The sequence below is a fragment of the Carassius gibelio genome, chromosome B19, assembly GCF_023724105.1.
Source record: "Carassius gibelio isolate Cgi1373 ecotype wild population from Czech Republic chromosome B19, carGib1.2-hapl.c, whole genome shotgun sequence".
In the NCBI taxonomy this organism is placed as follows: domain Eukaryota; kingdom Metazoa; phylum Chordata; class Actinopteri; order Cypriniformes; family Cyprinidae; genus Carassius; species Carassius gibelio.
In genome coordinates, this window is record NC_068414.1 from 1,731,663 (window position 1) to 1,758,804 (window position 27,142).

At 48.2% G+C, this 27,142-nt stretch overlaps 34 non-coding genes across 34 annotated transcripts; all 34 read right to left on the minus strand.

The window, feature by feature from the left end:
* Positions 1–696: 696 nt before the first annotated feature.
* On the minus strand, positions 697–768 carry trnag-ucc (transfer RNA glycine (anticodon UCC)). The gene has a single exon. It is a non-coding gene; the product is annotated as a tRNA-Gly (tRNA).
* A 263-nt stretch (positions 769–1,031) lies between these two features.
* On the minus strand, positions 1,032–1,103 carry trnag-ucc (transfer RNA glycine (anticodon UCC)). Its single transcript has one exon. It is a non-coding gene; the product is annotated as a tRNA-Gly (tRNA).
* A 285-nt stretch (positions 1,104–1,388) lies between these two features.
* On the minus strand, positions 1,389–1,503 carry LOC127980298 (U5 spliceosomal RNA). The gene has a single exon (XR_008159329.1). It is a non-coding gene; the product is annotated as a U5 spliceosomal RNA (small nuclear RNA).
* A 1,223-nt stretch (positions 1,504–2,726) lies between these two features.
* On the minus strand, positions 2,727–2,798 carry trnag-ucc (transfer RNA glycine (anticodon UCC)). The gene has a single exon. It is a non-coding gene; the product is annotated as a tRNA-Gly (tRNA).
* A 272-nt stretch (positions 2,799–3,070) lies between these two features.
* trnag-ucc (transfer RNA glycine (anticodon UCC)) lies at positions 3,071–3,142 on the minus strand. The gene has a single exon. It is a non-coding gene; the product is annotated as a tRNA-Gly (tRNA).
* Positions 3,143–3,427: 285 nt separating this feature from the next.
* Positions 3,428–3,542, minus strand: LOC127980299 (U5 spliceosomal RNA). The gene has a single exon (XR_008159330.1). It is a non-coding gene; the product is annotated as a U5 spliceosomal RNA (small nuclear RNA).
* A 1,227-nt stretch (positions 3,543–4,769) lies between these two features.
* trnag-ucc (transfer RNA glycine (anticodon UCC)) lies at positions 4,770–4,841 on the minus strand. The gene has a single exon. It is a non-coding gene; the product is annotated as a tRNA-Gly (tRNA).
* A 263-nt stretch (positions 4,842–5,104) lies between these two features.
* On the minus strand, positions 5,105–5,176 carry trnag-ucc (transfer RNA glycine (anticodon UCC)). Its single transcript has one exon. It is a non-coding gene; the product is annotated as a tRNA-Gly (tRNA).
* Positions 5,177–5,461: 285 nt separating this feature from the next.
* On the minus strand, positions 5,462–5,576 carry LOC127980300 (U5 spliceosomal RNA). The gene has a single exon (XR_008159331.1). It is a non-coding gene; the product is annotated as a U5 spliceosomal RNA (small nuclear RNA).
* Positions 5,577–6,800: 1,224 nt separating this feature from the next.
* trnag-ucc (transfer RNA glycine (anticodon UCC)) lies at positions 6,801–6,872 on the minus strand. Its single transcript has one exon. It is a non-coding gene; the product is annotated as a tRNA-Gly (tRNA).
* A 263-nt stretch (positions 6,873–7,135) lies between these two features.
* On the minus strand, positions 7,136–7,207 carry trnag-ucc (transfer RNA glycine (anticodon UCC)). The gene has a single exon. It is a non-coding gene; the product is annotated as a tRNA-Gly (tRNA).
* A 285-nt stretch (positions 7,208–7,492) lies between these two features.
* Positions 7,493–7,607, minus strand: LOC127980301 (U5 spliceosomal RNA). Its single transcript, XR_008159332.1, has one exon. It is a non-coding gene; the product is annotated as a U5 spliceosomal RNA (small nuclear RNA).
* Positions 7,608–8,830: 1,223 nt separating this feature from the next.
* trnag-ucc (transfer RNA glycine (anticodon UCC)) lies at positions 8,831–8,902 on the minus strand. Its single transcript has one exon. It is a non-coding gene; the product is annotated as a tRNA-Gly (tRNA).
* A 263-nt stretch (positions 8,903–9,165) lies between these two features.
* On the minus strand, positions 9,166–9,237 carry trnag-ucc (transfer RNA glycine (anticodon UCC)). Its single transcript has one exon. It is a non-coding gene; the product is annotated as a tRNA-Gly (tRNA).
* Positions 9,238–9,522: 285 nt separating this feature from the next.
* LOC127980302 (U5 spliceosomal RNA) lies at positions 9,523–9,637 on the minus strand. Its single transcript, XR_008159333.1, has one exon. It is a non-coding gene; the product is annotated as a U5 spliceosomal RNA (small nuclear RNA).
* A 1,225-nt stretch (positions 9,638–10,862) lies between these two features.
* Positions 10,863–10,934, minus strand: trnag-ucc (transfer RNA glycine (anticodon UCC)). The gene has a single exon. It is a non-coding gene; the product is annotated as a tRNA-Gly (tRNA).
* Positions 10,935–11,197: 263 nt separating this feature from the next.
* trnag-ucc (transfer RNA glycine (anticodon UCC)) lies at positions 11,198–11,269 on the minus strand. Its single transcript has one exon. It is a non-coding gene; the product is annotated as a tRNA-Gly (tRNA).
* Positions 11,270–11,554: 285 nt separating this feature from the next.
* Positions 11,555–11,669, minus strand: LOC127980303 (U5 spliceosomal RNA). The gene has a single exon (XR_008159334.1). It is a non-coding gene; the product is annotated as a U5 spliceosomal RNA (small nuclear RNA).
* A 1,222-nt stretch (positions 11,670–12,891) lies between these two features.
* On the minus strand, positions 12,892–12,963 carry trnag-ucc (transfer RNA glycine (anticodon UCC)). Its single transcript has one exon. It is a non-coding gene; the product is annotated as a tRNA-Gly (tRNA).
* Positions 12,964–13,226: 263 nt separating this feature from the next.
* On the minus strand, positions 13,227–13,298 carry trnag-ucc (transfer RNA glycine (anticodon UCC)). The gene has a single exon. It is a non-coding gene; the product is annotated as a tRNA-Gly (tRNA).
* Positions 13,299–13,583: 285 nt separating this feature from the next.
* Positions 13,584–13,698, minus strand: LOC127980305 (U5 spliceosomal RNA). The gene has a single exon (XR_008159336.1). It is a non-coding gene; the product is annotated as a U5 spliceosomal RNA (small nuclear RNA).
* Positions 13,699–15,255: 1,557 nt separating this feature from the next.
* On the minus strand, positions 15,256–15,327 carry trnag-ucc (transfer RNA glycine (anticodon UCC)). The gene has a single exon. It is a non-coding gene; the product is annotated as a tRNA-Gly (tRNA).
* A 285-nt stretch (positions 15,328–15,612) lies between these two features.
* LOC127980306 (U5 spliceosomal RNA) lies at positions 15,613–15,727 on the minus strand. The gene has a single exon (XR_008159337.1). It is a non-coding gene; the product is annotated as a U5 spliceosomal RNA (small nuclear RNA).
* Positions 15,728–16,949: 1,222 nt separating this feature from the next.
* On the minus strand, positions 16,950–17,021 carry trnag-ucc (transfer RNA glycine (anticodon UCC)). Its single transcript has one exon. It is a non-coding gene; the product is annotated as a tRNA-Gly (tRNA).
* Positions 17,022–17,284: 263 nt separating this feature from the next.
* Positions 17,285–17,356, minus strand: trnag-ucc (transfer RNA glycine (anticodon UCC)). The gene has a single exon. It is a non-coding gene; the product is annotated as a tRNA-Gly (tRNA).
* A 285-nt stretch (positions 17,357–17,641) lies between these two features.
* On the minus strand, positions 17,642–17,756 carry LOC127980307 (U5 spliceosomal RNA). Its single transcript, XR_008159338.1, has one exon. It is a non-coding gene; the product is annotated as a U5 spliceosomal RNA (small nuclear RNA).
* A 1,557-nt stretch (positions 17,757–19,313) lies between these two features.
* trnag-ucc (transfer RNA glycine (anticodon UCC)) lies at positions 19,314–19,385 on the minus strand. The gene has a single exon. It is a non-coding gene; the product is annotated as a tRNA-Gly (tRNA).
* A 285-nt stretch (positions 19,386–19,670) lies between these two features.
* LOC127980308 (U5 spliceosomal RNA) lies at positions 19,671–19,785 on the minus strand. Its single transcript, XR_008159339.1, has one exon. It is a non-coding gene; the product is annotated as a U5 spliceosomal RNA (small nuclear RNA).
* Positions 19,786–21,346: 1,561 nt separating this feature from the next.
* Positions 21,347–21,418, minus strand: trnag-ucc (transfer RNA glycine (anticodon UCC)). The gene has a single exon. It is a non-coding gene; the product is annotated as a tRNA-Gly (tRNA).
* A 285-nt stretch (positions 21,419–21,703) lies between these two features.
* On the minus strand, positions 21,704–21,818 carry LOC127980309 (U5 spliceosomal RNA). The gene has a single exon (XR_008159340.1). It is a non-coding gene; the product is annotated as a U5 spliceosomal RNA (small nuclear RNA).
* Positions 21,819–23,379: 1,561 nt separating this feature from the next.
* Positions 23,380–23,451, minus strand: trnag-ucc (transfer RNA glycine (anticodon UCC)). Its single transcript has one exon. It is a non-coding gene; the product is annotated as a tRNA-Gly (tRNA).
* A 285-nt stretch (positions 23,452–23,736) lies between these two features.
* On the minus strand, positions 23,737–23,851 carry LOC127980311 (U5 spliceosomal RNA). The gene has a single exon (XR_008159342.1). It is a non-coding gene; the product is annotated as a U5 spliceosomal RNA (small nuclear RNA).
* Positions 23,852–25,414: 1,563 nt separating this feature from the next.
* On the minus strand, positions 25,415–25,486 carry trnag-ucc (transfer RNA glycine (anticodon UCC)). The gene has a single exon. It is a non-coding gene; the product is annotated as a tRNA-Gly (tRNA).
* A 292-nt stretch (positions 25,487–25,778) lies between these two features.
* On the minus strand, positions 25,779–25,895 carry LOC127979965 (U5 spliceosomal RNA). Its single transcript, XR_008159009.1, has one exon. It is a non-coding gene; the product is annotated as a U5 spliceosomal RNA (small nuclear RNA).
* Positions 25,896–27,142: the final 1,247 nt, after the last annotated feature.

Sequence of the window (27,142 nt, forward strand, 5' to 3'; positions counted from 1 at the left end):
GGGAGAACTGTCTCCCCGACTGAGCCTGGTTTCTCACCGGGTTTTTTCTCCATCTTTTCACCGATCGAGTTTTGGTTTCTTGCCTCTGTCGCCTCTGGCAGGCGGAGCTTGGGACACTTCATGTACAGAGATATCGTTGACTTGATTGCAAATTATTGCACAGATACTATTTAAAACTGAACTTAGCTGAATGATGTCATCAAAGAGTTCAATAACGAAATGCCTTTAACTGTCATTTTGCTTTTTGACGCACTGTGTTCCTAATTAATGTTGTTCAGTTGCATTGACGCAATACTTTTTGTTTAAAGCGCAATTTAAAAAAAAAAAAAAAAAAAAAAAAGAGTCCAAACAATGACCCCTGCTACGGGTAGTGTTCCAAGTGTTATGCGACTTCAGCTAATGATGGGTCCATCAGAAATTTTACGGTGCTAGGGCTGGGTCTGCGTCAGAAGAAGCCATGCATTGTTTAGTTATGTCAGTGCAGTGCCGTCGGTTGGGGGAGAAACGGCAGCATGCACGGCTCCTCGTTAGTATAGTGGACAGTATCTCCGCCTGTCACGCGGAAGACCGGGGTTCGATTCCCCGACGGGGAGAGCTGGTTCTTTTCGTCTTCCGAACGATCCATCCAAAATTTTTGGTTGGAGTCGCAGGTCACAGAAGGAGTTCTGCTTCGACGTCAGCCCGAGCCAAAGGACATGCGTTGGCCGGGAATCGAACCCGGGTCAACTGCTTGGAAGGCAGCTATGCTCACCACTATACCACCAACGCAGGTGGAAGTCAGCAGCTTTATTGACGCACTGTGTTCCTAATTAATGTTGTTCAGTTGCATTGACACAATACTTTTTGTTTAAAGCGCAATTTAAAAAAAAAAAAGAGTCCAAACAATGACCCCTGCTACGGGTAGTGTTGCAAGTGTTATGCGACTTCAGCTAATGATGGGTCCATCCGATATTATTCCATCCAAAAGTTTTGGGTGGAGGCACAGGTCACAGAGGGAGTTCTGCTTCGACGTCAGCCCGAGCCAAAGGACATGCGTTGGCCGGGAATCGAACCCGGGTCAACTGCTTGGAAGGCAGCTATGCTCACCACTATACCACCAACGCAGCAGGCATTCAGCAACTTGCGCCGTCAGTAAGAAGGCTCGAAGTGCACGAGTCGCCGATAGGGCTAGAGGAGCAGATGAGATCTTTGTTCGGACCCGTCACTAAAGAGAGCCTTCAAGAATTTGCATCCCGTCACGTACAAGAAAACGCTGCCTTCCCATCCGGCTAAATAAACACGAAGTGGTCAAACGCAGAGAGTGCCCATTCAGACGATGACCAGTGGCAAGCCCTCTCGCAGCATGCTGGCGGACGGTCAAACTGATTCTGCTCTTGACATTTCGATGTAGCTCTGCAGTGAGCAGAGCACCCAAAAATACAGGTCACTCGCAAAAGTTCCCCTCCACGGAAATCTTTAGTAAAAGGCGAAAGATTTATGCGACAATGAAGAGAAACTCGAGCTGTGTCTCCAAACGCTCGGGCCTGTGCGCTGCCTCTGTTAAACTACTACGCTCGCCAAGGGTCATCAAGGGTGACAACGCCTGCCCACATGTGTTTCGTCAGCACCCCCCCCCCCACTCCAAAACGGAGGAGTAAAACTCAAAAAAGTCCCCTCGGCCCACCAATAACCAAAAGCCCAATCAAGGCAATCTCTTTCTCATGCCTCTATCTGAAAAGTTGGATAAAATCTTATATGAAAAAAAAAGTCTTTTAAAGAAATCCCTTATTCCGAGGTCACCGTAGCCACCAGATCCAGTCTGTATCCGCTTCAGTCACCCGGATCCAGTCCGTATCCAGAGAAGATGGTGGATCAACACCTAGAAAGGACCTCTATGGCCCAGAAACACAGCGGAGACCGTGACAACTAGATGAGCCGCAGATACAAATCCCCTGTAAAGACCACCTGGACAAGACCACAGGAAACAGATGATTCTTCTGCACAGTCTGACATTCCTGCAGCCTGGAGCTGATCTACTGGTTTCGTCTGACAAGGGGAGAACTGTCTCCCCGACTGAGCCTGGTTTCTCACCGGGTTTTTTCTCCATCTTTTCACCGATCGAGTTTTGGTTTCTTGCCTCTGTCGCCTCTGGCAGGCGGAGCTTGGGACACTTCATGTACAGAGATATCGTTGACTTGATTGCAAATTATTGCACAGATACTATTTAAAACTGAACTTAGCTGAATGATGTCATCAAAGAGTTCAATAACGAAATGCCTTTAACTGTCATTTTGCTTTTTGACGCACTGTGTTCCTAATTAATGTTGTTCAGTTGCATTGACGCAATACTTTTTGTTTAAAGCGCAATTTAAAAAAAAAAAAAAAAAAAAAGAGTCCAAACAATGACCCCTGCTACGGGTAGTGTTCCAAGTGTTATGCGACTTCAGCTAATGATGGGTCCATCAGAAATTTTATGGTGCTAGGGCTGGGTCTGCGTCAGAAGAAGCCATGCATTGTTTAGTTATGTCAGTGCAGTGCCATCGGTTGGGGGAGAAACGGCAGCATGCACGGCTCCTCGTTAGTATAGTGGACAGTATCTCCGCCTGTCACGCGGAAGACCGGGGTTCGATTCCCCGACGGGGAGAGCTGGTTCTTTTCGTCTTCCGAACGATCCATCCAAAATGTTTGGTTGGAGTCGCAGGTCACAGAAGGAGTTCTGCTTCGACGTCAGCCCGAGCCAAAGGACATGCGTTGGCCGGGAATCGAACCCGGGTCAACTGCTTGGAAGGCAGCTATGCTCACCACTATACCACCAACGCAGGTGGAAGTCAGCAGCTTTATTGACGCACTGTGTTCCTAATTAATGTTGTTCAGTTGCATTGACACAATACTTTTTGTTTAAAGCGCAATTTAAAAAAAAAAAAAAAAAAAAGAGTCCAAACAATGACCCCTGCTACGGGTAGTGTTGCAAGTGTTATGCGACTTCAGCTAATGATGGGTCCATCCGATTATTATTCCATCCAAGAGTTTTGGGTGGAGGCACAGGTCACAGAGGGAGTTCTGCTTCGACGTCAGCCTGAGCCAAAGGACATGCGTTGGCCGGGAATCGAACCCGGGTCAACTGCTTGGAAGGCAGCTATGCTCACCACTATACCACCAACGCAGCAGGCATTCAGCAACTTGCGCCGTCACTAAGAAGGCTCGAAGTGCACGAGTCGCCGATAGGGCTAGAGGAGCAGATGAGATCTTTGTGTGGACCCGTCACTAAAGAGAGCCTTCAAGAATTTGCATCCCGTCACGTACAAGAAAACGCTGCCTTCCCATCCGGCTAAATAAACACGAAGTGGTCAAACGCAGAGAGTGCCCATTCAGACGATGACCAGTGGCAAGCCCTCTCGCAGCATGCTGGCGGACGGTCAAACTGATTCTGCTCTTGACATTTCGATGTAGCTCTGCAGTGAGCAGAGCACCCAAAAATACAGGTCACTCGCAAAAGTTCCCCTCCACGGAAATCTTTAGTAAAAGGCGAAAGATTTATGCGACAATGAAGAGAAACTCGAGCTGTGTCTCCAAACGCTCGGGCCTGTGCGCTGCCTCTGTTAAACTACTACGCTCGCCAAGGGTCATCAAGGGTGACAACGCCTGCCCACATGTGTTTCGTCAGCACCCCCCCCCCCCACTCCAAAACGGAGGAGTAAAACTCAAAAAAGTCCCCTCGGCCCACCAATAACCAAAAGCCCAATCAAGGCAATCTCTTTCTCATGCCTCTATCTGAAAAGTTGGATAAAATCTTATATGAAAAAAAAAGTCTTTTAAAGAAATCCCTTATTCCGAGGTCACCGTAGCCACCAGATCCAGTCTGTATCCGCTTCAGTCACCCGGATCCAGTCCGTATCCAGAGAAGATGGTGGATCAACACCTAGAAAGGACCTCTATGGCCCAGAAACACAGCGGAGACCGTGACAACTAGATGAGCCGCAGATACAAATCCCCTGTAAAGACCACCTGGACAAGACCACAGGAAACAGATGATTCTTCTGCACAGTCTGACATTCCTGCAGCCTGGAGCTGATCTACTGGTTTCGTCTGACAAGGGGAGAACTGTCTCCCCGACTGAGCCTGGTTTCTCACCGGGTTTTTTCTCCATCTTTTCACCGATCGAGTTTTGGTTTCTTGCCTCTGTCGCCTCTGGCAGGCGGAGCTTGGGACACTTCATGTACAGAGATATCGTTGACTTGATTGCAAATTATTGCACAGATACTATTTAAAACTGAACTTAGCTGAATGATGTCATCAAAGAGTTCAATAACGAAATGCCTTTAACTGTCATTTTGCTTTTTGACGCACTGTGTTCCTAATTAATGTTGTTCAGTTGCATTGACGCAATACTTTTTGTTTAAAGCGCAATTTAAAAAAAAAAAAAAAAAAAAAAAAGAGTCCAAACAATGACCCCTGCTACGGGTAGTGTTCCAAGTGTTATGCGACTTCAGCTAATGATGGGTCCATCAGAAATTTTACGGTGCTAGGGCTGGGTCTGCGTCAGAAGAAGCCATGCATTGTTTAGTTATGTCAGTGCAGTGCCGTCGGTTGGGGGAGAAACGGCAGCATGCACGGCTCCTCGTTAGTATAGTGGACAGTATCTCCGCCTGTCACGCGGAAGACCGGGGTTCGATTCCCCGACGGGGAGAGCTGGTTCTTTTCGTCTTCCGAACGATCCATCCAAAATTTTTGGTTGGAGTCGCAGGTCACAGAAGGAGTTCTGCTTCGACGTCAGCCCGAGCCAAAGGACATGCGTTGGCCGGGAATCGAACCCGGGTCAACTGCTTGGAAGGCAGCTATGCTCACCACTATACCACCAACGCAGGTGGAAGTCAGCAGCTTTATTGACGCACTGTGTTCCTAATTAATGTTGTTCAGTTGCATTGACACAATACTTTTTGTTTAAAGCGCAATTTAAAAAAAAAAAAGAGTCCAAACAATGACCCCTGCTACGGGTAGTGTTGCAAGTGTTATGCGACTTCAGCTAATGATGGGTCCATCCGATATTATTCCATCCAAAAGTTTTGGGTGGAGGCACAGGTCACAGAGGGAGTTCTGCTTCGACGTCAGCCCGAGCCAAAGGACATGCGTTGGCCGGGAATCGAACCCGGGTCAACTGCTTGGAAGGCAGCTATGCTCACCACTATACCACCAACGCAGCAGGCATTCAGCAACTTGCGCCGTCAGTAAGAAGGCTCGAAGTGCACGAGTCGCCGATAGGGCTAGAGGAGCAGATGAGATCTTTGTTCGGACCCGTCACTAAAGAGAGCCTTCAAGAATTTGCATCCCGTCACGTACAAGAAAACGCTGCCTTCCCATCCGGCTAAATAAACACGAAGTGGTCAAACGCAGAGAGTGCCCATTCAGACGATGACCAGTGGCAAGCCCTCTCGCAGCATGCTGGCGGACGGTCAAACTGATTCTGCTCTTGACATTTCGATGTAGCTCTGCAGTGAGCAGAGCACCCAAAAATACAGGTCACTCGCAAAAGTTCCCCTCCACGGAAATCTTTAGTAAAAGGCGAAAGATTTATGCGACAATGAAGAGAAACTCGAGCTGTGTCTCCAAACGCTCGGGCCTGTGCGCTGCCTCTGTTAAACTACTACGCTCGCCAAGGGTCATCAAGGGTGACAACGCCTGCCCACATGTGTTTCGTCAGCACCCCCCCCCCCCACTCCAAAACGGAGGAGTAAAACTCAAAAAAGTCCCCTCGGCCCACCAATAACCAAAAGCCCAATCAAGGCAATCTCTTTCTCATGCCTCTATCTGAAAAGTTGGATAAAATCTTATATGAAAAAAAAAGTCTTTTAAAGAAATCCCTTATTCCGAGGTCACCGTAGCCACCAGATCCAGTCTGTATCCGCTTCAGTCACCCGGATCCAGTCCGTATCCAGAGAAGATGGTGGATCAACACCTAGAAAGGACCTCTATGGCCCAGAAACACAGCGGAGACCGTGACAACTAGATGAGCCGCAGATACAAATCCCCTGTAAAGACCACCTGGACAAGACCACAGGAAACAGATGATTCTTCTGCACAGTCTGACATTCCTGCAGCCTGGAGCTGATCTACTGGTTTCGTCTGACAAGGGGAGAACTGTCTCCCCGACTGAGCCTGGTTTCTCACCGGGTTTTTTCTCCATCTTTTCACCGATCGAGTTTTGGTTTCTTGCCTCTGTCGCCTCTGGCAGGCGGAGCTTGGGACACTTCATGTACAGAGATATCGTTGACTTGATTGCAAATTATTGCACAGATACTATTTAAAACTGAACTTAGCTGAATGATGTCATCAAAGAGTTCAATAACGAAATGCCTTTAACTGTCATTTTGCTTTTTGACGCACTGTGTTCCTAATTAATGTTGTTCAGTTGCATTGACGCAATACTTTTTGTTTAAAGCGCAATTTAAAAAAAAAAAAAAAAAAAAAGAGTCCAAACAATGACCCCTGCTACGGGTAGTGTTCCAAGTGTTATGCGACTTCAGCTAATGATGGGTCCATCAGAAATTTTATGGTGCTAGGGCTGGGTCTGCGTCAGAAGAAGCCATGCATTGTTTAGTTATGTCAGTGCAGTGCCATCGGTTGGGGGAGAAACGGCAGCATGCACGGCTCCTCGTTAGTATAGTGGACAGTATCTCCGCCTGTCACGCGGAAGACCGGGGTTCGATTCCCCGACGGGGAGAGCTGGTTCTTTTCGTCTTCCGAACGATCCATCCAAAATGTTTGGTTGGAGTCGCAGGTCACAGAAGGAGTTCTGCTTCGACGTCAGCCCGAGCCAAAGGACATGCGTTGGCCGGGAATCGAACCCGGGTCAACTGCTTGGAAGGCAGCTATGCTCACCACTATACCACCAACGCAGGTGGAAGTCAGCAGCTTTATTGACGCACTGTGTTCCTAATTAATGTTGTTCAGTTGCATTGACACAATACTTTTTGTTTAAAGCGCAATTTAAAAAAAAAAAAGAGTCCAAACAATGACCCCTGCTACGGGTAGTGTTGCAAGTGTTATGCGACTTCAGCTAATGATGGGTCCATCCGATATTATTCCATCCAAAAGTTTTGGGTGGAGGCACAGGTCACAGAGGGAGTTCTGCTTCGACGTCAGCCCGAGCCAAAGGACATGCGTTGGCCGGGAATCGAACCCGGGTCAACTGCTTGGAAGGCAGCTATGCTCACCACTATACCACCAACGCAGCAGGCATTCAGCAACTTGCGCCGTCAGTAAGAAGGCTCGAAGTGCACGAGTCGCCGATAGGGCTAGAGGAGCAGATGAGATCTTTGTTCGGACCCGTCACTAAAGAGAGCCTTCAAGAATTTGCATCCCGTCACGTACAAGAAAACGCTGCCTTCCCATCCGGCTAAATAAACACGAAGTGGTCAAACGCAGAGAGTGCCCATTCAGACGATGACCAGTGGCAAGCCCTCTCGCAGCATGCTGGCGGACGGTCAAACTGATTCTGCTCTTGACATTTCGATGTAGCTCTGCAGTGAGCAGAGCACCCAAAAATACAGGTCACTCGCAAAAGTTCCCCTCCACGGAAATCTTTAGTAAAAGGCGAAAGATTTATGCGACAATGAAGAGAAACTCGAGCTGTGTCTCCAAACGCTCGGGCCTGTGCGCTGCCTCTGTTAAACTACTACGCTCGCCAAGGGTCATCAAGGGTGACAACGCCTGCCCACATGTGTTTCGTCAGCACCCCCCCCCCCACTCCAAAACGGAGGAGTAAAACTCAAAAAAGTCCCCTCGGCCCACCAATAACCAAAAGCCCAATCAAGGCAATCTCTTTCTCATGCCTCTATCTGAAAAGTTGGATAAAATCTTATATGAAAAAAAAAGTCTTTTAAAGAAATCCCTTATTCCGAGGTCACCGTAGCCACCAGATCCAGTCTGTATCCGCTTCAGTCACCCGGATCCAGTCCGTATCCAGAGAAGATGGTGGATCAACACCTAGAAAGGACCTCTATGGCCCAGAAACACAGCGGAGACCGTGACAACTAGATGAGCCGCAGATACAAATCCCCTGTAAAGACCACCTGGACAAGACCACAGGAAACAGATGATTCTTCTGCACAGTCTGACATTCCTGCAGCCTGGAGCTGATCTACTGGTTTCGTCTGACAAGGGGAGAACTGTCTCCCCGACTGAGCCTGGTTTCTCACCGGGTTTTTTCTCCATCTTTTCACCGATCGAGTTTTGGTTTCTTGCCTCTGTCGCCTCTGGCAGGCGGAGCTTGGGACACTTCATGTACAGAGATATCGTTGACTTGATTGCAAATTATTGCACAGATACTATTTAAAACTGAACTTAGCTGAATGATGTCATCAAAGAGTTCAATAACGAAATGCCTTTAACTGTCATTTTGCTTTTTGACGCACTGTGTTCCTAATTAATGTTGTTCAGTTGCATTGACGCAATACTTTTTGTTTAAAGCGCAATTTAAAAAAAAAAAAAAAAAAAAAGAGTCCAAACAATGACCCCTGCTACGGGTAGTGTTCCAAGTGTTATGCGACTTCAGCTAATGATGGGTCCATCAGAAATTTTACGGTGCTAGGGCTGGGTCTGCGTCAGAAGAAGCCATGCATTGTTTAGTTATGTCAGTGCAGTGCCATCGGTTGGGGGAGAAACGGCAGCATGCACGGCTCCTCGTTAGTATAGTGGACAGTATCTCCGCCTGTCACGCGGAAGACCGGGGTTCGATTCCCCGACGGGGAGAGCTGGTTCTTTTCGTCTTCCGAACGATCCATCCAAAATGTTTGGTTGGAGTCGCAGGTCACAGAAGGAGTTCTGCTTCGACGTCAGCCCGAGCCAAAGGACATGCGTTGGCCGGGAATCGAACCCGGGTCAACTGCTTGGAAGGCAGCTATGCTCACCACTATACCACCAACGCAGGTGGAAGTCAGCAGCTTTATTGACGCACTGTGTTCCTAATTAATGTTGTTCAGTTGCATTGACACAATACTTTTTGTTTAAAGCGCAATTTAAAAAAAAAAAAGAGTCCAAACAATGACCCCTGCTACGGGTAGTGTTGCAAGTGTTATGCGACTTCAGCTAATGATGGGTCCATCCGATATTATTCCATCCAAAAGTTTTGGGTGGAGGCACAGGTCACAGAGGGAGTTCTGCTTCGACGTCAGCCCGAGCCAAAGGACATGCGTTGGCCGGGAATCGAACCCGGGTCAACTGCTTGGAAGGCAGCTATGCTCACCACTATACCACCAACGCAGCAGGCATTCAGCAACTTGCGCCGTCAGTAAGAAGGCTCGAAGTGCACGAGTCGCCGATAGGGCTAGAGGAGCAGATGAGATCTTTGTTCGGACCCGTCACTAAAGAGAGCCTTCAAGAATTTGCATCCCGTCACGTACAAGAAAACGCTGCCTTCCCATCCGGCTAAATAAACACGAAGTGGTCAAACGCAGAGAGTGCCCATTCAGACGATGACCAGTGGCAAGCCCTCTCGCAGCATGCTGGCGGACGGTCAAACTGATTCTGCTCTTGACATTTCGATGTAGCTCTGCAGTGAGCAGAGCACCCAAAAATACAGGTCACTCGCAAAAGTTCCCCTCCACGGAAATCTTTAGTAAAAGGCGAAAGATTTATGCGACAATGAAGAGAAACTCGAGCTGTGTCTCCAAACGCTCGGGCCTGTGCGCTGCCTCTGTTAAACTACTACGCTCGCCAAGGGTCATCAAGGGTGACAACGCCTGCCCACATGTGTTTCGTCAGCACCCCCCCCCCCCCACTCCAAAACGGAGGAGTAAAACTCAAAAAAGTCCCCTCGGCCCACCAATAACCAAAAGCCCAATCAAGGCAATCTCTTTCTCATGCCTCTATCTGAAAAGTTGGATAAAATCTTATATGAAAAAAAAAGTCTTTTAAAGAAATCCCTTATTCCGAGGTCACCGTAGCCACCAGATCCAGTCTGTATCCGCTTCAGTCACCCGGATCCAGTCCGTATCCAGAGAAGATGGTGGATCAACACCTAGAAAGGACCTCTATGGCCCAGAAACACAGCGGAGACCGTGACAACTAGATGAGCCGCAGATACAAATCCCCTGTAAAGACCACCTGGACAAGACCACAGGAAACAGATGATTCTTCTGCACAGTCTGACATTCCTGCAGCCTGGAGCTGATCTACTGGTTTCGTCTGACAAGGGGAGAACTGTCTCCCCGACTGAGCCTGGTTTCTCACCGGGTTTTTTCTCCATCTTTTCACCGATCGAGTTTTGGTTTCTTGCCTCTGTCGCCTCTGGCAGGCGGAGCTTGGGACACTTCATGTACAGAGATATCGTTGACTTGATTGCAAATTATTGCACAGATACTATTTAAAACTGAACTTAGCTGAATGATGTCATCAAAGAGTTCAATAACGAAATGCCTTTAACTGTCATTTTGCTTTTTGACGCACTGTGTTCCTAATTAATGTTGTTCAGTTGCATTGACGCAATACTTTTTGTTTAAAGCGCAATTTAAAAAAAAAAAAAAAAAAAAAGAGTCCAAACAATGACCCCTGCTACGGGTAGTGTTCCAAGTGTTATGCGACTTCAGCTAATGATGGGTCCATCAGAAATTTTACGGTGCTAGGGCTGGGTCTGCGTCAGAAGAAGCCATGCATTGTTTAGTTATGTCAGTGCAGTGCCATCGGTTGGGGGAGAAACGGCAGCATGCACGGCTCCTCGTTAGTATAGTGGACAGTATCTCCGCCTGTCACGCGGAAGACCGGGGTTCGATTCCCCGACGGGGAGAGCTGGTTCTTTTCGTCTTCCGAACGATCCATCCAAAATGTTTGGTTGGAGTCGCAGGTCACAGAAGGAGTTCTGCTTCGACGTCAGCCCGAGCCAAAGGACATGCGTTGGCCGGGAATCGAACCCGGGTCAACTGCTTGGAAGGCAGCTATGCTCACCACTATACCACCAACGCAGGTGGAAGTCAGCAGCTTTATTGACGCACTGTGTTCCTAATTAATGTTGTTCAGTTGCATTGACACAATACTTTTTGTTTAAAGCGCAATTTAAAAAAAAAAAAGAGTCCAAACAATGACCCCTGCTACGGGTAGTGTTGCAAGTGTTATGCGACTTCAGCTAATGATGGGTCCATCCGATATTATTCCATCCAAAAGTTTTGGGTGGAGGCACAGGTCACAGAGGGAGTTCTGCTTCGACGTCAGCCCGAGCCAAAGGACATGCGTTGGCCGGGAATCGAACCCGGGTCAACTGCTTGGAAGGCAGCTATGCTCACCACTATACCACCAACGCAGCAGGCATTCAGCAACTTGCGCCGTCAGTAAGAAGGCTCGAAGTGCACGAGTCGCCGATAGGGCTAGAGGAGCAGATGAGATCTTTGTTCGGACCCGTCACTAAAGAGAGCCTTCAAGAATTTGCATCCCGTCACGTACAAGAAAACGCTGCCTTCCCATCCGGCTAAATAAACACGAAGTGGTCAAACGCAGAGAGTGCCCATTCAGACGATGACCAGTGGCAAGCCCTCTCGCAGCATGCTGGCGGACGGTCAAACTGATTCTGCTCTTGACATTTCGATGTAGCTCTGCAGTGAGCAGAGCACCCAAAAATACAGGTCACTCGCAAAAGTTCCCCTCCACGGAAATCTTTAGTAAAAGGCGAAAGATTTATGCGACAATGAAGAGAAACTCGAGCTGTGTCTCCAAACGCTCGGGCCTGTGCGCTGCCTCTGTTAAACTACTACGCTCGCCAAGGGTCATCAAGGGTGACAACGCCTGCCCACATGTGTTTCGTCAGCACCCCCCCCCCACTCCAAAACGGAGGAGTAAAACTCAAAAAAGTCCCCTCGGCCCACCAATAACCAAAAGCCCAATCAAGGCAATCTCTTTCTCATGCCTCTATCTGAAAAGTTGGATAAAATCTTATATGAAAAAAAAAGTCTTTTAAAGAAATCCCTTATTCCGAGGTCACCGTAGCCACCAGATCCAGTCTGTATCCGCTTCAGTCACCCGGATCCAGTCCGTATCCAGAGAAGATGGTGGATCAACACCTAGAAAGGACCTCTATGGCCCAGAAACACAGCGGAGACCGTGACAACTAGATGAGCCGCAGATACAAATCCCCTGTAAAGACCACCTGGACAAGACCACAGGAAACAGATGATTCTTCTGCACAGTCTGACATTCCTGCAGCCTGGAGCTGATCTACTGGTTTCGTCTGACAAGGGGAGAACTGTCTCCCCGACTGAGCCTGGTTTCTCACCGGGTTTTTTCTCCATCTTTTCACCGATCGAGTTTTGGTTTCTTGCCTCTGTCGCCTCTGGCAGGCGGAGCTTGGGACACTTCATGTACAGAGATATCGTTGACTTGATTGCAAATTATTGCACAGATACTATTTAAAACTGAACTTAGCTGAATGATGTCATCAAAGAGTTCAATAACGAAATGCCTTTAACTGTCATTTTGCTTTTTGACGCACTGTGTTCCTAATTAATGTTGTTCAGTTGCATTGACGCAATACTTTTTGTTTAAAGCGCAATTTAAAAAAAAAAAAAAAAAAAAAGAGTCCAAACAATGACCCCTGCTACGGGTAGTGTTCCAAGTGTTATGCGACTTCAGCTAATGATGGGTCCATCAGAAATTTTACGGTGCTAGGGCTGGGTCTGCGTCAGAAGAAGCCATGCATTGTTTAGTTATGTCAGTGCAGTGCCATCGGTTGGGGGAGAAACGGCAGCATGCACGGCTCCTCGTTAGTATAGTGGACAGTATCTCCGCCTGTCACGCGGAAGACCGGGGTTCGATTCCCCGACGGGGAGAGCTGGTTCTTTTCGTCTTCCGAACGATCCATCCAAAATGTTTGGTTGGAGTCGCAGGTCACAGAAGGAGTTCTGCTTCGACGTCAGCCCGAGCCAAAGGACATGCGTTGGCCGGGAATCGAACCCGGGTCAACTGCTTGGAAGGCAGCTATGCTCACCACTATACCACCAACGCAGGTGGAAGTCAGCAGCTTTATTGACGCACTGTGTTCCTAATTAATGTTGTTCAGTTGCATTGACACAATACTTTTTGTTTAAAGCACAATTTAAAAAAAAAAAAGAGTCCAAACAATGACCCCTGCTACGGGTAGTGTTGCAAGTGTTATGCGACTTCAGCTAATGATGGGTCCATCCGATATTATTCCATCCAAAAGTTTTGGGTGGAGGCACAGGTCACAGAGGGAATTCTGCTTCGACGTCAGCCCGAGCCAAAGGACATGCGTTGGCCGGGAATCGAACCCGGGTCAACTGCTTGGAAGGCAGCTATGCTCACCACTATACCACCAACGCAGCAGGCATTCAGCAACTTGCGCCGTCAGTAAGAAGGCTCGAAGTGCACGAGTCGCCGATAGGGCTAGAGGAGCAGATGAGATCTTTGTTCGGACCCGTCACTAAAGAGAGCCTTCAAGAATTTGCATCCCGTCACGTACAAGAAAACGCTGCCTTCCCATCCGGCTAAATAAACACGAAGTGGTCAAACGCAGAGAGTGCCCATTCAGACGATGACCAGTGGCAAGCCCTCTCGCAGCATGCTGGCGGACGGTCAAACTGATTCTGCTCTTGACATTTCGATGTAGCTCTGCAGTGAGCAGAGCACCCAAAAATACAGGTCACTCGCAAAAGTTCCCCTCCACGGAAATCTTTAGTAAAAGGCGAAAGATTTATGCGACAATGAAGAGAAACTCGAGCTGTGTCTCCAAACGCTCGGGCCTGTGCGCTGCCTCTGTTAAACTACTACGCTCGCCAAGGGTCATCAAGGGTGACAACGCCTGCCCACATGTGTTTCGTCAGCACCCCCCCCCCACTCCAAAACGGAGGAGTAAAACTCAAAAAAGTCCCCTCGGCCCACCAATAACCAAAAGCCCAATCAAGGCAATCTCTTTCTCATGCCTCTATCTGAAAAGTTGGATAAAATCTTATATGAAAAAAAAAGTCTTTTAAAGAAATCCCTTATTCCGAGGTCACCGTAGCCACCAGATCCAGTCTGTATCCGCTTCAGTCACCCGGATCCAGTCCGTATCCAGAGAAGATGGTGGATCAACACCTAGAAAGGACCTCTATGGCCCAGAAACACAGCGGAGACCGTGACAACTAGATGAGCCGCAGATACAAATCCCCTGTAAAGACCACCTGGACAAGACCACAGGAAACAGATGATTCTTCTGCACAGTCTGACATTCCTGCAGCCTGGAGCTGATCTACTGGTTTCGTCTGACAAGGGGAGAACTGTCTCCCCGACTGAGCCTGGTTTCTCACCGGGTTTTTTCTCCATCTTTTCACCGATCGAGTTTTGGTTTCTTGCCTCTGTCGCCTCTGGCAGGCGGAGCTTGGGACACTTCATGTACAGAGATATCGTTGACTTGATTGCAAATTATTGCACAGATACTATTTAAAACTGAACTTAGCTGAATGATGTCATCAAAGAGTTCAATAACGAAATGCCTTTAACTGTCATTTTGCTTTTTGACGCACTGTGTTCCTAATTAATGTTGTTCAGTTGCATTGACGCAATACTTTTTGTTTAAAGCGCAATTTAAAAAAAAAAAAAAAAAAAAAGAGTCCAAACAATGACCCCTGCTACGGGTAGTGTTCCAAGTGTTATGCGACTTCAGCTAATGATGGGTCCATCAGAAATTTTACGGTGCTAGGGCTGGGTCTGCGTCAGAAGAAGCCATGCATTGTTTAGTTATGTCAGTGCAGTGCCATCGGTTGGGGGAGAAACGGCAGCATGCACGGCTCCTCGTTAGTATAGTGGACAGTATCTCCGCCTGTCACGCGGAAGACCGGGGTTCGATTCCCCGACGGGGAGAGCTGGTTCTTTTCGTCTTCCGAACGATCCATCCAAAATGTTTGGTTGGAGTCGCAGGTCACAGAAGGAGTTCTGCTTCGACGTCAGCCCGAGCCAAAGGACATGCGTTGGCCGGGAATCGAACCCGGGTCAACTGCTTGGAAGGCAGCTATGCTCAAAACTATACCACCAACGCAGGTGGAAGTCAGCAGCTTTATTGACGCACTGTGTTCCTAATTAATGTTGTTCAGTTGCATTGACACAATACTTTTTGTTTAAAGCGCAATTTAAAAAAAAAAAAGAGTCCAAACAATGACCCCTGCTACGGGTAGTGTTGCAAGTGTTATGCGACTTCAGCTAATGATGGGTCCATCCGATATTATTCCATCCAAAAGTTTTGGGTGGAGGCACAGGTCACAGAGGGAGTTCTGCTTCGACGTCAGCCCGAGCCAAAGGACATGCGTTGGCCGGGAATCGAACCCGGGTCAACTGCTTGGAAGGCAGCTATGCTCACCACTATACCACCAACGCAGCAGGCATTCAGCAACTTGCGCCGTCAGTAAGAAGGCTCGAAGTGCACGAGTCGCCGATAGGGCTAGAGGAGCAGATGAGATCTTTGTTCGGACCCGTCACTAAAGAGAGCCTTCAAGAATTTGCATCCCGTCACGTACAAGAAAACGCTGCCTTCCCATCCGGCTAAATAAACACGAAGTGGTCAAACGCAGAGAGTGCCCATTCAGACGATGACCAGTGGCAAGCCCTCTCGCAGCATGCTGGCGGACGGTCAAACTGATTCTGCTCTTGACATTTCGATGTAGCTCTGCAGTGAGCAGAGCACCCAAAAATACAGGTCACTCGCAAAAGTTCCCCTCCACGGAAATCTTTAGTAAAAGGCGAAAGATTTATGCGACAATGAAGAGAAACTCGAGCTGTGTCTCCAAACGCTCGGGCCTGTGCGCTGCCTCTGTTAAACTACTACGCTCGCCAAGGGTCATCAAGGGTGACAACGCCTGCCCACATGTGTTTCGTCAGCACCCCCCCCCCACTCCAAAACGGAGGAGTAAAACTCAAAAAAGTCCCCTCGGCCCACCAATAACCAAAAGCCCAATCAAGGCAATCTCTTTCTCATGCCTCTATCTGAAAAGTTGGATAAAATCTTATATGAAAAAAAAAGTCTTTTAAAGAAATCCCTTATTCCGAGGTCACCGTAGCCACCAGATCCAGTCTGTATCCGCTTCAGTCACCCGGATCCAGTCCGTATCCAGAGAAGATGGTGGATCAACACCTAGAAAGGACCTCTATGGCCCAGAAACACAGCGGAGACCGTGACAACTAGATGAGCCGCAGATACAAATCCCCTGTAAAGACCACCTGGACAAGACCACAGGAAACAGATGATTCTTCTGCACAGTCTGACATTCCTGCAGCCTGGAGCTGATCTACTGGTTTCGTCTGACAAGGGGAGAACTGTCTCCCCGACTGAGCCTGGTTTCTCACCGGGTTTTTTCTCCATCTTTTCACCGATCGAGTTTTGGTTTCTTGCCTCTGTCGCCTCTGGCAGGCGGAGCTTGGGACACTTCATGTACAGAGATATCGTTGACTTGATTGCAAATTATTGCACAGATACTATTTAAAACTGAACTTAGCTGAATGATGTCATCAAAGAGTTCAATAACGAAATGCCTTTAACTGTCATTTTGCTTTTTGACGCACTGTGTTCCTAATTAATGTTGTTCAGTTGCATTGACGCAATACTTTTTGTTTAAAGCGCAATTTAAAAAAAAAAAAAAAAAAAAAGAGTCCAAACAATGACCCCTGCTACGGGTAGTGTTCCAAGTGTTATGCGACTTCAGCTAATGATGGGTCCATCAGAAATTTTACGGTGCTAGGGCTGGGTCTGCGTCAGAAGAAGCCATGCATTGTTTAGTTATGTCAGTGCAGTGCCATCGGTTGGGGGAGAAACGGCAGCATGCACGGCTCCTCGTTAGTATAGTGGACAGTATCTCCGCCTGTCACGCGGAAGACCGGGGTTCGATTCCCCGACGGGGAGAGCTGGTTCTTTTCGTCTTCCGAACGATCCATCCAAAATGTTTGGTTGGAGTCGCAGGTCACAGAAGGAGTTCTGCTTCGACGTCAGCCCGAGCCAAAGGACATGCGTTGGCCGGGAATCGAACCCGGGTCAACTGCTTGGAAGGCAGCTATGCTCACCACTATACCACCAACGCAGGTGGAAGTCAGCAGCTTTATTGACGCACTGTGTTCCTAATTAATGTTGTTCAGTTGCATTGACACAATACTTTTTGTTTAAAGCGCAATTTAAAAAAAAAAAAGAGTCCAAACAATGACCCCTGCTACGGGTAGTGTTGCAAGTGTTATGCGACTTCAGCTAATGATGGGTCCATCCGATATTATTCCATCCAAAAGTTTTGGGTGGAGGCACAGGTCACAGAGGGAGTTCTGCTTCGACGTCAGCCCGAGCCAAAGGACATGCGTTGGCCGGGAATCGAACCCGGGTCAACTGCTTGGAAGGCAGCTATGCTCACCACTATACCACCAACGCAGCAGGCATTCAGCAACTTGCGCCGTCAGTAAGAAGGCTCGAAGTGCACGAGTCGCCGATAGGGCTAGAGGAGCAGATGAGATCTTTGTTCGGACCCGTCACTAAAGAGAGCCTTCAAGAATTTGCATCCCGTCACGTACAAGAAAACGCTGCCTTCCCATCCGGCTAAATAAACACGAAGTGGTCAAACGCAGAGAGTGCCCATTCAGACGATGACCAGTGGCAAGCCCTCTCGCAGCATGCTGGCGGACGGTCAAACTGATTCTGCTCTTGACATTTCGATGTAGCTCTGCAGTGAGCAGAGCACCCAAAAATACAGGTCACTCGCAAAAGTTCCCCTCCACGGAAATCTTTAGTAAAAGGCGAAAGATTTATGCGACAATGAAGAGAAACTCGAGCTGTGTCTCCAAACGCTCGGGCCTGTGCGCTGCCTCTGTTAAACTACTACGCTCGCCAAGGGTCATCAAGGGTGACAACGCCTGCCCACATGTGTTTCGTCAGCACCCCCCCCCCACTCCAAAACGGAGGAGTAAAACTCAAAAAAGTCCCCTCGGCCCACCAATAACCAAAAGCCCAATCAAGGCAATCTCTTTCTCATGCCTCTATCTGAAAAGTTGGATAAAATCTTATATGAAAAAAAAAGTCTTTTAAAGAAATCCCTTATTCCGAGGTCACCGTAGCCACCAGATCCAGTCTGTATCCGCTTCAGTCACCCGGATCCAGTCCGTATCCAGAGAAGATGGTGGATCAACACCTAGAAAGGACCTCTATGGCCCAGAAACACAGCGGAGACCGTGACAACTAGATGAGCCGCAGATACAAATCCCCTGTAAAGACCACCTGGACAAGACCACAGGAAACAGATGATTCTTCTGCACAGTCTGACATTCCTGCAGCCTGGAGCTGATCTACTGGTTTCGTCTGACAAGGGGAGAACTGTCTCCCCGACTGAGCCTGGTTTCTCACCGGGTTTTTTCTCCATCTTTTCACCGATCGAGTTTTGGTTTCTTGCCTCTGTCGCCTCTGGCAGGCGGAGCTTGGGACACTTCATGTACAGAGATATCGTTGACTTGATTGCAAATTATTGCACAGATACTATTTAAAACTGAACTTAGCTGAATGATGTCATCAAAGAGTTCAATAACGAAATGCCTTTAACTGTCATTTTGCTTTTTGACGCACTGTGTTCCTAATTAATGTTGTTCAGTTGCATTGACGCAATACTTTTTGTTTAAAGCGCAATTTAAAAAAAAAAAAAAAAAAAAAGAGTCCAAACAATGACCCCTGCTACGGGTAGTGTTCCAAGTGTTATGCGACTTCAGCTAATGATGGGTCCATCAGAAATTTTACGGTGCTAGGGCTGGGTCTGCGTCAGAAGAAGCCATGCATTGTTTAGTTATGTCAGTGCAGTGCCATCGGTTGGGGGAGAAACGGCAGCATGCACGGCTCCTCGTTAGTATAGTGGACAGTATCTCCGCCTGTCACGCGGAAGACCTGGGTTCGATTCCCCGACGGGGAGAGCTGGTTCTTTTCGTCTTCCGAACGATCCATCCAAAATGTTTGGTTGGAGTCGCAGGTCACAGAAGGAGTTCTGCTTCGACGTCAGCCCGAGCCAAAGGACATGCGTTGGCCGGGAATCGAACCCGGGTCAACTGCTTGGAAGGCAGCTATGCTCAAAACTATACCACCAACGCAGGTGGAAGTCAGCAGCTTTATTGACGCACTGTGTTCCTAATTAATGTTGTTCAGTTGCATTGACACAATACTTTTTGTTTAAAGCGCAATTTAAAAAAAAAAAAGAGTCCAAACAATGACCCCTGCTACGGGTAGTGTTGCAAGTGTTATGCGACTTCAGCTAATGATGGGTCCATCCGATATTATTCCATCCAAAAGTTTTGGGTGGAGGCACAGGTCACAGAGGGAGTTCTGCTTCGACGTCAGCCCGAGCCAAAGGACATGCGTTGGCCGGGAATCGAACCCGGGTCAACTGCTTGGAAGGCAGCTATGCTCACCACTATACCACCAACGCAGCAGGCATTCAGCAACTTGCGCCGTCAGTAAGAAGGCTCGAAGTGCACGAGTCGCCGATAGGGCTAGAGGAGCAGATGAGATCTTTGTTCGGACCCGTCACTAAAGAGAGCCTTCAAGAATTTGCATCCCGTCACGTACAAGAAAACGCTGCCTTCCCATCCGGCTAAATAAACACGAAGTGGTCAAACGCAGAGAGTGCCCATTCAGACGATGACCAGTGGCAAGCCCTCTCGCAGCATGCTGGCGGACGGTCAAACTGATTCTGCTCTTGACATTTCGATGTAGCTCTGCAGTGAGCAGAGCACCCAAAAATACAGGTCACTCGCAAAAGTTCCCCTCCACGGAAATCTTTAGTAAAAGGCGAAAGATTTATGCGACAATGAAGAGAAACTCGAGCTGTGTCTCCAAACGCTCGGGCCTGTGCGCTGCCTCTGTTAAACTACTACGCTCGCCAAGGGTCATCAAGGGTGACAACGCCTGCCCACATGTGTTTCGTCAGCACCCCCCCCCCCCCCACTCCAAAACGGAGGAGTAAAACTCAAAAAAGTCCCCTCGGCCCACCAATAACCAAAAGCCCAATCAAGGCAATCTCTTTCTCATGCCTCTATCTGAAAAGTTGGATAAAATCTTATATGAAAAAAAAAGTCTTTTAAAGAAATCCCTTATTCCGAGGTCACCGTAGCCACCAGATCCAGTCTGTATCCGCTTCAGTCACCCGGATCCAGTCCGTATCCAGAGAAGATGGTGGATCAACACCTAGAAAGGACCTCTATGGCCCAGAAACACAGCGGAGACCGTGACAACTAGATGAGCCGCAGATACAAATCCCCTGTAAAGACCACCTGGACAAGACCACAGGAAACAGATGATTCTTCTGCACAGTCTGACATTCCTGCAGCCTGGAGCTGATCTACTGGTTTCGTCTGACAAGGGGAGAACTGTCTCCCCGACTGAGCCTGGTTTCTCACCGGGTTTTTTCTCCATCTTTTCACCGATCGAGTTTTGGTTTCTTGCCTCTGTCGCCTCTGGCAGGCGGAGCTTGGGACACTTCATGTACAGAGATATCGTTGACTTGATTGCAAATTATTGCACAGATACTATTTAAAACTGAACTTAGCTGAATGATGTCATCAAAGAGTTCAATAACGAAATGCCTTTAACTGTCATTTTGCTTTTTGACGCACTGTGTTCCTAATTAATGTTGTTCAGTTGCATTGACGCAATACTTTTTGTTTAAAGCGCAATTTAAAAAAAAAAAAAAAAAAAAAGAGTCCAAACAATGACCCCTGCTACGGGTAGTGTTCCAAGTGTTATGCGACTTCAGCTAATGATGGGTCCATCAGAAATTTTACGGTGCTAGGGCTGGGTCTGCGTCAGAAGAAGCCATGCATTGTTTAGTTATGTCAGTGCAGTGCCATCGGTTGGGGGAGAAACGGCAGCATGCACGGCTCCTCGTTAGTATAGTGGACAGTATCTCCGCCTGTCACGCGGAAGACCGGGGTTCGATTCCCCGACGGGGAGAGCTGGTTCTTTTCGTCTTCCGAACGATCCATCCAAAATGTTTGGTTGGAGTCGCAGGTCACAGAAGGAGTTCTGCTTCGACGTCAGCCCGAGCCAAAGGACATGCGTTGGCCGGGAATCGAACCCGGGTCAACTGCTTGGAAGGCAGCTATGCTCAAAACTATACCACCAACGCAGGTGGAAGTCAGCAGCTTTATTGACGCACTGTGTTCCTAATTAATGTTGTTCAGTTGCATTGACACAATACTTTTTGTTTAAAGCGCAATTTAAAAAAAAAAAAGAGTCCAAACAATGACCCCTGCTACGGGTAGTGTTGCAAGTGTTATGCGACTTCAGCTAATGATGGGTCCATCCGATATTATTCCATCCAAAAGTTTTGGGTGGAGGCACAGGTCACAGAGGGAGTTCTGCTTCGACGTCAGCCCGAGCCAAAGGACATGCGTTGGCCGGGAATCGAACCCGGGTCAACTGCTTGGAAGGCAGCTATGCTCACCACTATACCACCAACGCAGCAGGCATTCAGCAACTTGCGCCGTCAGTAAGAAGGCTCGAAGTGCACGAGTCGCCGATAGGGCTAGAGGAGCAGATGAGATCTTTGTTCGGACCCGTCACTAAAGAGAGCCTTCAAGAATTTGCATCCCGTCACGTACAAGAAAACGCTGCCTTCCCATCCGGCTAAATAAACACGAAGTGGTCAAACGCAGAGAGTGCCCATTCAGACGATGACCAGTGGCAAGCCCTCTCGCAGCATGCTGGCGGACGGTCAAACTGATTCTGCTCTTGACATTTCGATGTAGCTCTGCAGTGAGCAGAGCACCCAAAAATACAGGTCACTCGCAAAAGTTCCCCTCCACGGAAATCTTTAGTAAAAGGCGAAAGATTTATGCGACAATGAAGAGAAACTCGAGCTGTGTCTCCAAACGCTCGGGCCTGTGCGCTGCCTCTGTTAAACTACTACGCTCGCCAAGGGTCATCAAGGGTGACAACGCCTGCCCACATGTGTTTCGTCAGCACCCCCCCCCCCCCCACTCCAAAACGGAGGAGTAAAACTCAAAAAAGTCCCCTCGGCCCACCAATAACCAAAAGCCCAATCAAGGCAATCTCTTTCTCATGCCTCTATCTGAAAAGTTGGATAAAATCTTATATGAAAAAAAAAGTCTTTTAAAGAAATCCCTTATTCCGAGGTCACCGTAGCCACCAGATCCAGTCTGTATCCGCTTCAGTCACCCGGATCCAGTCCGTATCCAGAGAAGATGGTGGATCAACACCTAGAAAGGACCTCTATGGCCCAGAAACACAGCGGAGACCGTGACAACTAGATGAGCCGCAGATACAAATCCCCTGTAAAGACCACCTGGACAAGACCACAGGAAACAGATGATTCTTCTGCACAGTCTGACATTCCTGCAGCCTGGAGCTGATCTACTGGTTTCGTCTGACAAGGGGAGAACTGTCTCCCCGACTGAGCCTGGTTTCTCACCGGGTTTTTTCTCCATCTTTTCACCGATCGAGTTTTGGTTTCTTGCCTCTGTCGCCTCTGGCAGGCGGAGCTTGGGACACTTCATGTACAGAGATATCGTTGACTTGATTGCAAATTATTGCACAGATACTATTTAAAACTGAACTTAGCTGAATGATGTCATCAAAGAGTTCAATAACGAAATGCCTTTAACTGTCATTTTGCTTTTTGACGCACTGTGTTCCTAATTAATGTTGTTCAGTTGCATTGACGCAATACTTTTTGTTTAAAGCGCAATTTAAAAAAAAAAAAAAAAAAAAAGAGTCCAAACAATGACCCCTGCTACGGGTAGTGTTCCAAGTGTTATGCGACTTCAGCTAATGATGGGTCCATCAGAAATTTTACGGTGCTAGGGCTGGGTCTGCGTCAGAAGAAGCCATGCATTGTTTAGTTATGTCAGTGCAGTGCCATCGGTTGGGGGAGAAACGGCAGCATGCACGGCTCCTCGTTAGTATAGTGGACAGTATCTCCGCCTGTCACGCGGAAGACCGGGGTTCGATTCCCCGACGGGGAGAGCTGGTTCTTTTCGTCTTCCGAACGATCCATCCAAAATGTTTGGTTGGAGTCGCAGGTCACAGAAGGAGTTCTGCTTCGACGTCAGCCCGAGCCAAAGGACATGCGTTGGCCGGGAATCGAACCCGGGTCAACTGCTTGGAAGGCAGCTATGCTCAAAACTATACCACCAACGCAGGTGGAAGTCAGCAGCTTTATTGACGCACTGTGTTCCTAATTAATGTTGTTCAGTTGCATTGACACAATACTTTTTGTTTAAAGCGCAATTTAAAAAAAAAAAAGAGTCCAAACAATGACCCCTGCTACGGGTAGTGTTGCAAGTGTTATGCGACTTCAGCTAATGATGGGTCCATCCGATATTATTCCATCCAAAAGTTTTGGGTGGAGGCACAGGTCACAGAGGGAGTTCTGCTTCGACGTCAGCCCGAGCCAAAGGACATGCGTTGGCCGGGAATCGAACCCGGGTCAACTGCTTGGAAGGCAGCTATGCTCACCACTATACCACCAACGCAGCAGGCATTCAGCAACTTGCGCCGTCAGTAAGAAGGCTCGAAGTGCACGAGTCGCCGATAGGGCTAGAGGAGCAGATGAGATCTTTGTTCGGACCCGTCACTAAAGAGAGCCTTCAAGAATTTGCATCCCGTCACGTACAAGAAAACGCTGCCTTCCCATCCGGCTAAATAAACACGAAGTGGTCAAACGCAGAGAGTGCCCATTCAGACGATGACCAGTGGCAAGCCCTCTCGCAGCATGCTGGCGGACGGTCAAACTGATTCTGCTCTTGACATTTCGATGTAGCTCTGCAGTGAGCAGAGCACCCAAAAATACAGGTCACTCGCAAAAGTTCCCCTCCACGGAAATCTTTAGTAAAAGGCGAAAGATTTATGCGACAATGAAGAGAAACTCGAGCTGTGTCTCCAAACGCTCGGGCCTGTGCGCTGCCTCTGTTAAACTACTACGCTCGCCAAGGGTCATCAAGGGTGACAACGCCTGCCCACATGTGTTTCGTCAGCACCCCCCCCCCCCCCACTCCAAAACGGAGGAGTAAAACTCAAAAAAGTCCCCTCGGCCCACCAATAACCAAAAGCCCAATCAAGGCAATCTCTTTCTCATGCCTCTATCTGAAAAGTTGGATAAAATCTTATATGAAAAAAAAAGTCTTTTAAAGAAATCCCTTATTCCGAGGTCACCGTAGCCACCAGATCCAGTCTGTATCCGCTTCAGTCACCCGGATCCAGTCCGTATCCAGAGAAGATGGTGGATCAACACCTAGAAAGGACCTCTATGGCCCAGAAACACAGCGGAGACCGTGACAACTTGATGAGCCCGCAGATACAAATCCCCTGTAAAGACACCTGGACAAGACCACAGGAAACAGATGATTCTTCTGCACAGTCTGACATTCCTGCAGCCTGGAGCTGATCTACTGGTTTCGTCTGACAAGGGAGAACTGTCTCCCCGACTGAGCCTGGTTTCTCACCGGGTTTTTTCTCCATCTTTTCACCGATCGAGTTTTGGTTTCTTGCCTCTGTCACCTCTGGCAGGCGGAGCTTGGGACACTTCATGTACAGAGATATCGTTGACTTGATTGCAAATTATTGCTACAGATACTATTTAAAACTGAACTTAGCTGAATGATGTCATCAAAGAGTTCAATAACGAAATGCCTTTAACTGTCATTTTGCTTTTTGACGCACTGTGTTCCTAATTAATGTTGTTCAGTTGCATTGACGCAATACTTTTTGTTTAAAGCGCAATTTAAAAAAAAAAAAAAAAAAAAAGAGTCCAAACAATGACCCCTGCTACGGGTAGTGTTCCAAGTGTTATGCGACTTCAGCTAATGATGGGTCCATCAGAAATTTTACGGTGCTAGGGCTGGGTCTGCGTCAGAAGAAGCCATGCATTGTTTAGTTATGTCAGTGCAGTGCCATCGGTTGGGGGAGAAACGGCAGCATGCACGGCTCCTCGTTAGTATAGTGGACAGTATCTCCGCCTGTCACGCGGAAGACCGGGGTTCGATTCCCCGACGGGGAGAGCTGGTTCTTTCGTCTTCCGAACGATCCCATCCAAAATGTTTGGTTGGAGTCGCAGGTCACAGAAGGAGTTCTGCTTCGACGTCAGCCCGAGCCAAAGGACATGCGTTGGCCGGGAATCGAAACCCGGGTCAACTGCTTGGAAGGCAGCTATGCTCAAAACTATACCACCAACGCAGGTGGAAGTCAGCAGCTTTATTGACGCACTGTGATCCTAATTAATGTTGTTCAGTTGCATTGACACAATACTTTTTGTTTAAAGCGCAATTTTAAAAAAAAAAAAGAGTCCAAACAATGACCCCCTGCTACGGGTAGTGTTGCAAGTGTTATGCGACTTCAGCTAATGATGGGTCCATCCGATATTATTCCATCCAAAAGTTTTGGTGGAGGCACAGGTCACAGAGGGAGTTCTGCTTCGACGTCAGCCCGAGCCAAAGGACATGCGTTGGCCGGGAATCGAACCCGGGTCAACTGCTTGGAAGGCAGCTATGCTCACCACTATACCACCAACGCAGCAGGCATTCAGCAACTTGCGCCGTCAGTAAGGAAGGCTCGAAGTGCACGAGTCGCCGATAGGGCTAGAGGAGCAGATGAGATCTTTGTTCGGGACCCGTCACTAAAGAGAGCCTTCAAGAATTTGCATCCCGTCACGTACAAGAAAACGCTGCCTTCCCATCCGGCTAAATAAACACGAAGTGGTCAAACGCAGAGAGTGCCCATTCAGACGATGACCAGATGGCAAGGCCCCCTCTCGCAGCATGCTGGCGGACGGTCAAAACTGATTCTGCTCTTGACATTTCGATGTAGCTCTGCAGTGAGCAGAGCACCCAAAAATACAGGTCCACTCGCAAAAAGTTCCCCTCCACGGAAATCTTTAGTAAAAGGCGAAAGATTTATGCGACAATGAAGAGAAACTCGAGCTGTGTCTCCAAACGCTCGGGCCTGTGCGCTTGCCTCTGTTAAACTACTACGCTCGCCAGGGTCATCAAGGGTGACAACGCCTGCCCACATGTGTTTCGTCAGCACCACCCCCCCCCCACTCCAAAACGGAGGAGTAAAACTCAAAAAAGTCCCCTCGGCCCACCAATAACCAAAAAGCCCAATCAAGGCAATCTCTTTCTCATGCCTCTATCTGAAAAGTTGGATAAAATCTTATATGAAAAAAAAAGTCTTTTAAAGAAATCCCTATTCCGAGGTCACCGTAGCCACCAGATCCAGTCTGTATCCGCTCAGTCACCCGGATCCCAGTCCGTATCCAGAGAAGATGGTGGATCAACACCTAGAAAGGACCTCCTATGGCCCAGAAACACAGCGGAGACCGTGACAACTAGATGAGCCGCAGATACAAATCCCCTGTAAAGGACCACCTGGACAAGACAACAGGAAACAGATGATTCTTCTGCACAGTCTGACATTCCTGCAGCCTGGAGCTGATCTACTGGTTTCGTCTGACAAGGGGAGAACTGTCTCCCCGACTGAGCCTGGGTTTCTCACCGGGTTTTTTCTCCATCTTTTCACCGATCGAGTTTGGTTTCTTGCCTCTGTCGCCTCTGGCAGGCGGAGCTTGGGGACACTTCATGTACAGAGATATCGTTGACTTGATTGCAAATTATTGCACAGATACTATTTAAAACTGAACTTAGCTGAATGATGTCATCAAGAGTTCAATAACGAATTGCCTTTAACTGTCATTTTGCTTTTTTGACGCACTGTGTTCCTAATTAATGTTGTTCAGTTTGCATTGACGCAATACTTTTTGTTTAAAGCGCAATTTAAAAAAAAAAAAAAAAAAAAAGAGTCCAAACAATGACCCCTGCTACGGGTAGTGTTCCAAGTGTTATGCGACTTCAGCTAATGATGGGTCCATCAGAAATTTTACGGTGCTAGGGCTGGGTCTGCGTCAGAAGAAGCCATGCATTGTTTAGTTATGTCAGTGCAGTGCCATCGGTTGGGGGAGAAACGGCAGCATGCACGGCTCCTCGTTAGTATAGTGGACAGTATCTCCGCCTGTCCACGCGGAAGACCGGGGTTCGATTCCCCGACGGGGAGAGCTGGTTCTTTTCGTCTTCCGAACGATCCATCCAAAATGTTTGGTTGGAGTCGCAGGTCACAGAAGGAGTTCTGCTTCGACGTCAGCCCGAGCCAAAGGACATGCGTTGGCCGGGAATC